Source organism: Sus scrofa, chromosome 1 (assembly GCF_054392235.1).
Source record: "Sus scrofa isolate SSC_HxYL_T2T_F1_AM1 chromosome 1, Sscrofa_HxYL_maternal_Yorkshire_Landrace_v2.0, whole genome shotgun sequence".
In the NCBI taxonomy this organism is placed as follows: domain Eukaryota; kingdom Metazoa; phylum Chordata; class Mammalia; order Artiodactyla; family Suidae; genus Sus; species Sus scrofa.
This window is the reverse complement of record NC_139383.1, coordinates 81,195,692-81,206,005: the sequence shown is the minus strand read 5'-3', so window position 1 is coordinate 81,206,005 and position 10,314 is coordinate 81,195,692. Positions and strand designations below refer to the sequence as shown.

General features: G+C 35.4%; 1 protein-coding gene across 3 annotated transcripts in view; it reads right to left on the bottom strand.

Annotated features, from left to right (window-relative positions):
• The window catches only part of LOC146406165 (uncharacterized), an 888,277-nt gene that overhangs the window by 100,236 nt on the left and 777,727 nt on the right, over positions 1-10,314 (bottom strand). Inside the window, exon 16 of one of the 3 annotated variants that reach the window (XM_084963663.1) lies at positions 4,410-4,531. The exons of the other annotated variants lie outside the window; for them this stretch is intronic. The gene's annotated coding sequence lies outside the window, so the exon portion shown is untranslated. The remainder of the gene's footprint in view (positions 1-4,409; positions 4,532-10,314) is intronic. 3 annotated transcript variants of the gene reach the window in all.

The following is a 10,314-nucleotide window of genomic DNA, read 5'->3' as shown; positions in this document are numbered from 1 at the left end:
AAAAATAAAAAGGCACAGAGACAGGGTATGATACACTACTATTACTGTGAAAACAAGAATATATATAGATCTGAAGAACATATAAAGTAGAACAGTAGTTGCCTCTAGCCAGGAAAAGTAGATGGCTCTGACAGGGAAGGATAAAGTTTTTTATAAGTTTTTTGCACCTTTTGCATTTTATACCAGGCCCCTTATCTATTCTGAAATAAATCGAACTGTCAAAAATTATTTTGAAAAGAGGTTTTTTTGAATGACCAACTATTTCTCTTTAAAATAACAGCTTATTCATGCTAGTGCACTTTTCACTGGACAGATTGCATCTAGGTTTAATGCATGCAATTTAGCCATATGGATGTGATAATTATTATTTACAGCAACATTTTGTTTAATTGCCCCGCATATTTTTAAACTTATAACTATACAGATGTCTAACAATGACAATACAAATACAAAAAGTATAATTACTAAATCCTATTAAAATAAGGTAATAACATGCCAATTCAGCAGCTCTGTAAATTAAAAAGGAACCCCCCCTTTTTTGCCGCACCTGTGGCATGCAGATCAAACCCCCACCACAGCAGTGACCCAAGCCACAGCACCAACATAACTTAACCAGTAGGCCACCAGGGAATTACAAAAACTAAACCTTTTTGATCAAATACATCAATATGTCTTTTCTCTCGCCTTATTATTAGGTTTGTTTTCATGTGTCAACTTTATTTTCAATACAGTATTGCTACTTTTGGTTTTTTGAGCTTATATATCTTATATGTGTTCTTCCTAAATAGAATAATTGATTTTTAAAAATTTTCTCAGACCTTAACTTTTGGTTTTTGTCAATTGCTCTGAAAGTCGCATATTCTAAGACAAACAGTGGCACTTCTCTTTATTCCCAGACTCTACACATTTATTCCTGAAACCTGGCTGTGATCAACAGACTGATGTAAAAACCAGGTATCTAGCCAGGTTAAAAAATACCAATATGAATTGATCATAAGCTTTCACTACATATTCCATAGGAATACATAGAGCAAAAAGTAGGGCAATTCAACTAATTAATGTTGATAAAGTTAGCAAAAAACTGAAATATAAACAAAGAGGTAAAAGAATGTGATTCCAGTGTAAAAATGACTAGATAGAAGCTGAATCACTTTTAAAATGTTCTTTGCAAGTACATTAAAATAGGATGATAGTGAGCAATTGGGATGTTTATATTCTATGTATGCAATTATTTTCAGATAGATTCCCTTTCTGTTTTCACTCACACAAATATCAAATTTTCTATAAAGTCATGAGAAAATGTATTTAGTGTAAAAGAGTATTATTAGTCACAGAGTTATTTTTGTGTGGGTATTTATGTGTGGAACAGAATGATCCGAAACTCACATATAATGAGAGAAAACTTAGAAATTTTTAATTAGAATATATTTAGTTATGTATGAAAAGTAGTCATCAGCTTATTCATTTTATATTTTTATTTTGTTATTATTGAAGATAACAAAATAATCTACACTTGATTCCAGTATATGATATATGAAATTTTCACTTGTAGAAGGGCATTCAAGCATATTATCAGTGTATTTTAAAATTAAACAAAATTACCACAGTTTCATTAAACCAATAAATGCTTCAATACCATATATTTCAACTTGGACATAATTTAATGAATTATTAATTTTCCTTCTAGTATTTGTTAATTTTGAATGTATAGCCAAACTCTGTCTATATTTGGTAGATGAAAAATCCACAGTAGTCTGTAAGATGCTATAATACTTAACAGTACAAGTTGATTTGCTCTAACTGAGCAAACCCAAATTACCATGGCTTAATAATGGTGAAAGCCCTTTTTTCTTTTTTTCTTTTTCTCTAACATAAAAGACTGGGTATGTGATTCATTTCTGCTCTAGCAACTTGATCATGTGGGCAGCAGGATTCCGTCAGTCTTGCTGATCTAGTAAAACGTGGTCTTTTATTCCATAGTTGTATATGCTCCAGTTCCCATCATGTCCACATACTGGTTACCAGCAAGGTGGAAAGAAAAGAATTAAAGCAACAGATTGTCAGAACTTAGCACATAGCCACATCAGGCTGCAGAGTATATTAAGAAATTCAGTTTCAACTCTGAGTGGTTATGTTCTCATCTAAAATTCAGGGGTTTTGTTGTTAAAGGAGATAAAGGGACTAGCAATGCCTGCCATATTTACAAATTATATTTGATTATTCCATCCCCATCCTTCTACCCTATGAGTGGTGGTGATTGAAATAGCTACACCAAGACTTAATGCTTATTGAAATATAAATAGCAGGAATTGTGAGAAAGTACAATAGCAAGATAAATCCAGCAGTACAGGATTCTCCAGCACAATTTCCAACTCTTTACTGAGAGAAGCAGTGGAGTGTTTCTTATTTTATTTATTTATTTATTTATTTAGGTTTGTCTTTTTAGGGATGCACCTGCAGCATATGAACGTTCCCAGGTTAGGTCTGAATCAGAGATGCAGCTGCCAGCCTACACCACAGTTCATGGCAGTGACAGTGCCAGATCCTTAACCTGCTGAGTGAGGCCAGGTGTCAATCCCACATCCTTATGGATATTAGTCAGGTTCTTCACCCACTGAACCACAATGGGAACTCAGAGTTTCTTATATCAATCATTGGTTCGGCACTACTCCTGAGGATGTTAATTACCTCAGAAACATTACCTGATACATAGTGAGAGTTCACTAAGTACTGGTATACAAAAATAATATCAAGTTATTAGCTGTGTTTTTAATTCCTCTATATTTAACTTTTTGGCCTGCTTCATTTATAAAAATTGAAAGAGATATATTGAAACCTAACATAGGATGTTGAATTTGTAAACTTCTCTCCATATTTCTACCAGTTTTATGAGATAGACTGAGGCTTTAGGTGGTTATAAGTTTAAATGTGTTTTATCTTCTTGGTAAATTAAATCTTATATCATTAGGCAGTAACACTCGCTATTCTTGGTGTTGCTTTTATCTTAAAGTTCATTTTTATTTGATATTGATGTAACTAGTTTAGTCTTATTTTGATTAGTTTTTGACTATTATATTTTTTGTTCTTTTTCCTCTTTCGCCCTTGAAGCCCTTGTATTTCATGAATGATTCCTGAAAAAGACTGTAGCTGGATGAAATGTACAGATTGACAGTTTCTGTCTTTTAACTAGTAAACCTAGTGTATTTATACTTGTTATGTTACCTAATATATTAGTCTTTTTTTCACTTATATTGTATCTTTAAGGTATGTCACTGTTTCCATGTTTCTTTTTCTTTCCTTCCCTGACTTTATTTTTGTATTTTGAATTTACCTGTTTGTTTACTATTCTCATTTGTTCTCCATCTATGAGTTTAGAAGTTACATTTATACCTGTTCAATTAGTGTTTGCCCTTGAAATCATAATGTGCAAGTTTAATATAACAAACTATGAATCAACCAATATTTTAATCAACCTACTCTCAACCACAAACAGTCGTGAGGCTTTAAAGTACTTTATCTTAGATGAACCCTGAGTAGCTTGAGTTATTGCAGTTCAGTATTATGGATCTGCCCTTATTTTAAACCTCATTCAAAATAATTTTCATTAATTTATAAAGACTTTTTAGATATAAAAAGTTATTTTTTCTTTATTTTTTTCACCATACTTATTGAATACCAAATTTTCCATTTAGGGATATTTTCCTTCATAGTATGAACTAGTTATATTACAGAGAAATGCAAATAGAGTTAAACTATTACTTGCTCTAAGCTTGCCTGCAGCACATCCATACAGTCCATACATCTACAGTCCATCCTTATCTAGTCTCTTTTCGGAAGCTCTTCCCAGTGAAGGGAAGGTTCTTGTTCCATCACAGAAAGAATTCAGAAATGAGGCAGGGAGAGCAAGATAGTAAAGTGGGGATTTCTTTAAGCCACAGTAAGCCCTCAGAGGGAGAGCAGGCAGACAGGTAAGCAGCTGCTCTGGCTTTCTTTGACAAGCTGCTTATGAGGGGCACACAAATGCAGGAAGGGGCAGAATGGAATATTCATTTAGGGAAGGATGGGTTTGGAGGCCATATTCCCTTATTTCCATCCCAGCTCCACCTTCCTAAGGAGAGGAGGAATTTTTGTTCTTATTTAGCCTTGCTGGGAAGTGTCGTGGCATCAGTGTATGATGGGAACTTCTTATCTGCAAGGTTAAGTTTATTGTAAAAAGGGCATAATGAACAAAAGTTTCCATTCAGATGCTGGAGATTCCCACCTTTCCCCGTCTGTCTTTCTTTGCCTCCAGGACACTTATCACCCAAAATGTGTGGTTTCCTGTGGAGGTTCCTGCTTTTCTTTGTCTACCCATGGACACCCACTGTTTATAAGATGCATGGTTTCCAGCCATGTGGCCCATGACCCACCTTTCTCTGCTGATATCTAGCTATCTGCCTGCTGTAAGAGGGTATATGAGTTACTACAGAGCATCCTGTGGACCAAACCATCCCAAAGTGAGCCAGTGCTCCAGTTTTGACTTGTTGAGATCCTGGAAAGGGAAAAAAAAATAGGTTCTTTAAGTACAGAGGATATCTGGCAGCTGGTACTAAGGGGATGAGACTTGTTAATTGTCCTCATTCTTCTAGAGACTTCAGAACATCAATCAAGATAAAGTGGGTGAGGCTCTCATTCTTCCCTTTTGATGGTCTCTTCCTGTTAAGATATCATTTGGTACTTATTTTCGGAGATATTTATTGGTGCAAGCATGAATATGATAGTATGTGTTTGTGTGTGTGTATGTGTGTGTATGTGCACGTGTGCACGTGCAGTCTTTCTCCACTCTTTGTCTACCTCCTCTACACTTTATTGAATTCGCTGATTAAGAGAATAGTGTCCTGGCTACCTATTAGCCATTTGCACTTGAACTTATTTGCTTTTAGAGGTAAAAAATTAAGGTGCCCCATGTACTGTGTCCACTTTTATTCTGTTTTACATCTCAGCATGTTCTGTTCCTTTCACACTTGTAGCTGTGGAAACATTTATCATTTTTCTTACATCCACGAAATAGTTGGACAGAATGTTTCCTTTTATTCAGTGACATTTAGTGGAATTCAGTGGTGGAAATGAACTCAAATTCTGAATGAAGGATCAGACAAGAATTAAAGTTCCTGAAAGTACCTGGAACTACTAATTAGGATGATGCATGGCTTACTGTGAGTTGGTAGAAGTACAATGGATTGTCATTAGATGCTTTTTGAATTACAAATGCTTTTGATAATGTTCACAGTATCTGACCAAATGCCAAACTGAAAAGAATCACAATGAAGAATCTATATGCCTAGATCTTGCTTTATCTCAGTATGTTAAAGCATGCACAAAACATGCCAAAATAAATTTATTTTTGAGTTAGCCAAATTTCAAATTATTCTATACCTTTTCTTTCTTTGGAACAATGTGGTGTGAGTATCAATAGCCCATGAAAAGATATGATGTGGGGAAATTTTTTTGCTTTTTTCAATTAATACCTCAGGTGTACTACTGATAATTCACATAGAGTGTATCAGGATCTCAGGGTCAATTTGCTCTCGATAATTCTTAGAGGTGGAAAATGTTATTCTCAGTTTACAGATGGTTGAGAATACTTGAGGTTAAGAGAAATTTAAATAATGTACTTCAAAGCAGAATAATATATGATTCCCGATAACATCCTAATTTTACAATATATTCTAATTTCTTTCCATTTGATTAACTCATAAGTTTAAGATTCTATTTAGTACTATTATGAACTATGTGGATGTCATTTGGGAGACTTTTCCCACAGAAAGAATAACTAGATCCTCCTTTTGGTCTCCTCATACTCTCTAATTTCAGTTTTTCAGACTTGTGGACAGTTTTCTAGAGTTGCTCTTTCAAAACCAAATCTATTTGGACACATTCACACACACACACACACACAAAAAAAAAAAAAAAAAAAAAAAGCAAAACAAATGTCACAAAGCAAAACAAGTATCAACTTTTAAAAATCCAGTAAATGCATGTATATACCTCAGAGGAGACCCTTTCAAGACCTCGCCTCAGGCATTTATAATTTTCAAAATCTCCAGACACCAGAGATTTTTTTTGTTGTTATTTCCTTCTTTGTCCCCTAATTAAATTCTTGCAGTATTTAATTGAGACTCTGAACATCTAATCCAACTTTCACAGGTACAGATCTATAAAGAACTTGTTACTGAGCATATCAGAAAACGGTATAGTTCAAGGTCTTTTAGTGTATATATACTTGATGTGCCTGTGACTAGAAGTACGCTGGGTAGCAGTTTCAGCTTCTATAATTTTGTAGTCTTGAGTCATGGTTTTCACTTTCATACAATTGACATGACTGTAATGAGACACTGCATACCATTTCTTTGAAGGTGAAATCTCAGGATAAGAAAAAAAGATATTTTAAGCCATATGAAAGTGCAGATATTTTTGTGTGAGACAATTCTACACATTAACTTGTCAATTTTTGCACTGAATTATCCCAAGAGTGCTACTCTGTAAGTTGGCCACAAATGTCTACATTCCTAATTATTGCTTCAACATTAGTAGGCATGGTAATTACAATGTGTTCTATAAATAATAACAAATAATAAAATAATAAGAAAGTGTTCTATAAATAGCTTCATCTTCAAATTTCAATTCCTGTGAAGTAAGGAAATAAGTGTTTTTACCACTTGTCTCAAGTGATTCTGATAGCTCGGGCTTGTTAACTGAGATCTACCCTCTATGAAGCCCTTAGTTAGTCCTTTTAGAAGCTCTGTGTTGCCCAGTATTAACAAAACCATTTACTCAACTTTCATCTCAAAATTAAAGAATTTAAACACCTAAATTATTCTCTCACATCATCAGTTTATTTTAGTCAAAATCCCTACTCTTTCTGCAGAAAAGATGGGCAGAAATGCATGACAAGCCCTAACAGGGAAAAAATTGAAATTAAAGCTTTAAAAAGGCTTTTCTGCATGTAAAAGCACATAGATGGAAATCTGCAGGAAATTGGCATCAGAAGGAAAGTTCTTCAAGCAGTGATGACCCTTCAGTGAGATAACTATGCTAGTTTTTGCTTTACTCATTCTCTGAGCTTAATTTTAAGAGTGTTGATATTAGATCAATTGTTCTCAAACTTTAACATGTAGAATCATATAGAAGGATTGTTAAAATACAAATCACTGTAACCCAAAGTTCTTGAATAGTGCCCCAAATTTTCATTTCTAGAAAGTTCCCAGTTGATACCGATGGTGCTTAGCATCACACTAAGGAGAGGCAGTTGTTTGGGATCTTTATTTTATTTTGGACTATTTTTTTTAGAGTTGTACATTTTTTTAAAAAATCTTGAAGTAACTTCAGCAATGCCTGCTTTTTCCTAAGATTAAGACATTGCGGATGAAACTAAGATATATCCTTATGTAAGGAAAAGTGGTTTAAGCATGAGAACTTCTTGCAGCCTTCAGAAGTCAAGTTTTATTTTTAAACCCAATAAAACAAAAAGTTACTGGATTTCACCTTGATGGTGCTGTAATGTTTGCAGCTGACTGGCAAGATGCTGAAGTTTTAGGATTTGGATGGAAGGTGGCAAGGCAGAAGATGGTGAGGTAGAGTGGGGAGCTGGGAGAAACTAACCTGGTTGCCTATGGTGACCTTTTGGAGAGAACCAGAACTCAGTGGGGTAGTGCTAGCATTTTGACATGTTAGGTAATTTTTTCTTTCATCTTCAGTATTTCTTCTTACTCTATGAGTCTTTGCAAACTCAGCATCAGTTGGGGATTTGAGGTTTGCTAGCTCAAAGAAGGATGATGCAGCAAGACAAAACAATCAGTACGCGGCTATTGTAAAGGTAGGATTGGAAGCATAATCAGGTCTAACTTGGTTTGGTTTGGTTTGGTTTTACCAGTCCTTTAGTTCTCAGAATATCAGGTAACTGAAGAAATATCAGTATGGTCATCAGAATAAATATGACAGAGAGCTCCACTTAAATCTTACGCATTCTGGAGTGAAGTGAATGGCGTAGGTTTTCTTCTGCCAACTAGCTTGAGGTCACCAGGGCACAGAGAATGAGCAGGCTAGAAATATCCTTACAGATGGGATGAAAGGAATACCTTTATGTGCACTGATAGCTGAAGGCCAAGTGATATGAAGAAGATCTCAGCTGATGCTGGTGAGTGTAAAAGACCAGACCCAGGACCACCTTTAAAGAATATTCATTCCCAAATCCTCAGCCTCATCTGACTTCAGCTTCTTAGCACCAAGCACCAGCCTTCCATAGCAGCCCTCTATTTTTGTGCTACTTTCTTATTTACCCTACTTTTTAAAAATTAAATGATGTTATATACATAAAAAAACATGGCTTTCCTCTGGCACTTACCAAACACCTTAAAATGAATATATAACTCAAGGGCGGGCAGAGGTATGTGATGTTCTAAATTGACTAAGATTTAATTCTTGTCCATAGGTGTGCTAGGAACTCAAAAAATAAAAATTCAAACTTAGAAAAAATTAAAAATTGTAATTCTTGCATCCTTGGCTTTGTGACCTGCCATTTGTATGTCCTCCATGGAAGGAGGAAGAATTCCTCTCTAGTATGGTATTATGGAATGTCTGTATTGGCAAAATTTACACTTCAAAATGAGTAGTATTCAGTGGTGGCATTTCTATCCTTACCGGAATAGACTTTAAAAGTCATCTTAAAAGAGGATGGTGCAGTTTTAGGAGCAAAGGAATGCAAGAAAACTGAGCCTGAGAATATTAGCCTCAACATGACATAGCTATTAGCATTAAGAATGAGGCCAGTGGAGTTCCTGCTGTGGCTTAATTAGTCAAGAACCAACTATAGAGGCTCAGGTCACTGCAGAGGCACAGGTTCAATCTCTGACCTGGCACAGTGGGTTAAGGGATCGGGTGTCGCCCATATCTGTGGTATAGGTCAGTTGCAGCTTGGATTCAGTCCCTGGCCTAGGGAACTTCCATATGCTGTGGATGCAGCCATTAAAAAAAAAGAAGAAGAAGAAGAGAAGAAAGAATGAAGTCACTCTAAACCAATAAATAACCATTTTTTTTTTTCAGTTGTTTTCTGAAAGTAAGTTTATTTAAGATAACCATCTAGTGCTACCAGGACAACTGGGTTTCAGGGAATCGAGAACACTTAGTTTAGATTGGGACAATCAGGCTGAAAAAAAAACGAAAGCAAAGGAAGCTGAAAAGACAAAAATGGACCAGCATGTGCATTTGAGGAGTTGTAATTGGACTAGTTGGGCTTAAGAATTTGAGGAAGTTGAAAGGTGACAAAAATGCAGGACAAATAAACTGCGATGGAAAATTCCTGAATATCACACTGAAGAGTTAGAATTTAATTTCTGAGGGAGAAAGTGAAATTTTTCCAGCAGAAGCGATTTATCCTTTATTAGCATTTTAGGAATGTATTTCCTGGGTAGTGGAAGAAGGGATGAAGTACAGATGAGAGGAAAGGAAGGTATACCATTTAAGAGGCTGCCATTGTAGGTGCTCTAGCTGAGAAACAATTAGAGTCTTCACTGAGTTATGTTGCAGAAATGCAGGAAAGGGGAAAGCAGTGGGAAATTCTAAGGATGAAAATTCAAAAAGAATCAGCGAATGAATGTGACAGCATTGTTAATTTGGGGGACAGATGACAGGACAATAAATATGTACTGTCTAATTTCACTTGTAAATATTTCAGCTAATTATGGCAGAAGTACACAAGGAACAGCCCAAGTCAAGGAGGAATAACACAAGTTGTGGTGCCTGGAAAGCCTGCTGCTTTGATTGTATGTTCCATTTTGGGAAAAGGAAGCCTCACTTTACAGTGGTCCAGTAGGGCCCCAGAGATCCCTGCCCTGCACCCAGCATGTCAGGTGTGGACCAGGCAGAAACTGTCTTTTGAGTACAGATTGTCAGTTGGATTGTTGCTTTCCTTGTCCGACATTTATTTTTCTAAGTCAACCTGTTTGTTTAACTGGGACATCAAATATACACATAAATCCAAAATAATTTTTATCATAAAAATTTGGAGATGCATATACTGCCAAAGATAACTATCTTGTTATGAAGTTAGGTAAACAAAGAGGGAAATGATCACTCAAAACAAATTACTTTTTTTAAGGTGCAAAGTAAAATAACCTCCCTAACACCACCCAAATAGCTAGTCTCTGTGAAACAAATTCAGAAAAGGATTTTTTAGCTGCATTTTTATAGTTTGATTGCCATATTTACAAGTTCCTTTCTCTTGTGAAATTTTAAACATATGTTCTGTTATATTCCATGCCTCCCAGATGAATGAGT